The sequence below is a fragment of the Carlito syrichta genome, unplaced genomic scaffold (assembly GCF_000164805.1).
Source record: "Carlito syrichta isolate Samal-C Ts95f unplaced genomic scaffold, Tarsius_syrichta-2.0.1 Scaffold143227, whole genome shotgun sequence".
Classification (NCBI taxonomy): Eukaryota; Metazoa; Chordata; class Mammalia; order Primates; family Tarsiidae; genus Carlito; species Carlito syrichta.
In genome coordinates, this window is record NW_007087323.1 from 58,337 (window position 1) to 60,195 (window position 1,859).

Sequence of the window (1,859 nt, forward strand, 5' to 3'; positions counted from 1 at the left end):
TCGGAAGGCTGAGGCGGAAGGATCACCGGAGCCCAGCAGGTCGAGGCTACGGTGGCCGGGTCAAATTTATTAGAGTTGTCCACAGTCAGCAATGATGATCTTCTTGCTGGTCTTGCCATTCTTGGACCCAAAGCCCTCCATGGCTTGTACAACATTCACGCCCTCTTTCACCTTGCCAAAAAACCACATGCTTGCCATCCAACCACTCAGTCTTAGTAGTGCAGATGAAAAACTGGGCACCGTTTGTGTTGGGTCCAGCATTTGCCATGGACAAGTTGCTGGGACCTGTATGCTTCAGGATGAAGTTCTCATCATCAAATTTCTCCCCATAGATGGACTTGCTGCCAGTGCCATTATGGCGTGTAAAGTCACCACCCTGGCACATAAACCCTGGAATAATTCTGTGAAAGCAGGAACCCTTATAACCGAATCTTTTCTCTCCAGTGCTCAGAGCACGAAAGTTGTCTGCTGTCTTTGGAACTTTGTCTGCAAACAGCTTGAAGGAGACGCGACCCAAGGGCTCGCCGTTGATGGCGATGTCGAAGTCGAAGTACACAGTGGGGTCCATGGCTGATGGGAAAAGTCTCAAGGTGGCGGCATCTGCAAAGCAACCCCTTGGTTTTAACATGTGATTTTTGCCTTTTTTGTTTGAGTTGGAGTCTCACTCTGTCACTCAGACAGGAGTGCAGTGGCCACAGCCTCGACCTGCTGGGCTCTGGCGATCCTTCCGCCTCAGCCTTCCAAGTAGCTGGAACTGCAGGCGCGTGCTACCACTCCCAGCTAATTTTTGATTTATTGTAGAGATGAGGTCTCGCCAGGTTGCCCAGACAGGTCTTGAACCTGTAGGCTCAGGCAATCCACTCACCTCGGCCTCCCAAAGTGCTGGGATTACAGGCTGAGCTACCAGCCCGGCCGAATTTTGCCTTATACTTGGAAAATACACTTGTGTATTACTGATTAGGAAATCTAAGCCGATATCATGTTATGCCACCTTGTAAGTGATAACTTGGTGTTATCATGCATTAGCTGGCACTGAAAGACAGATTTGGGGGTATGTGTCAGTGTTTGGTTTGTATTAAGTGTGGGAGAGTCTAGTGCAAATGTACATTTGGGGAGGCAGCTTCCAGTCACTATGTATACATTACTTGGGGGGTGTACTGGTTACAAACCCCTTCTTGTAGTAAAGAACTAGTTTGGCTAGGTGATTTACAAAGTCATTTTGAATTTGCCCCAGACTGGCTGTGTTTCACTCTTTACTGCAGTTTAATTTATGTGATACCATTAAGATAACAACTTTGTCCAAAAGAAAAATAATAATATGATTACATTGTGGTATGTATGAGTTTTGAAACAGAATTCAAGATCGATCCCATTCAGAATGTTCAGAGCAAAATTTGAAGTCACCATACAACCCCCATGTATGGCCACAGAAGTAAGTTCTGGCCTGGGCTTGATGGCGCACACTTGCAATCCCAGTTGGAAATGGGAGGATTTCTTAAGACCAGGAGTTAGAGACCAACCTGGGCAACATGGCGAGACTCTGTCTCTAAAAAAAGGAAAAAAAAAGTAAACTCTATCAGTGTTTGCACAACCTTCCAGTGTTTCTGTATATTTATACATACGTTTGTATAGATACACACAAAGCTTTCCTCCTCGCCCTCTTTCCAGCTAGGTTATATAAATGGAATATAGGGTCATGGTCTGTGATTTGGTTTTTTCTCACACAACAATGTCTTGAAGTTCTTTCAGTGCCACTCTTCATACTGCACGGTATCTGACGACACTAATGTACTGTAGTTTATTTATCCACTTTTTTTTTTTTTTTTTTTGAGCTGGAGTCTCACTCTGTTGCCCAGATT

At 45.1% G+C, this 1,859-nt stretch overlaps 1 protein-coding gene and 1 pseudogene across 1 annotated transcript in view; one reads left to right on the forward strand and one right to left on the reverse strand.

Moving 5' to 3' along the window:
* The window catches only part of LOC103251615, a gene marked incomplete at its 3' end in the record, with an annotated part of 167,175 nt that overhangs the window by 41,223 nt on the left and 124,093 nt on the right, over positions 1 to 1,859 (forward strand). The gene's annotated exons all lie outside the window — the stretch shown is intronic.
* LOC110594829 lies at positions 70 to 568 on the reverse strand (annotated as a pseudogene).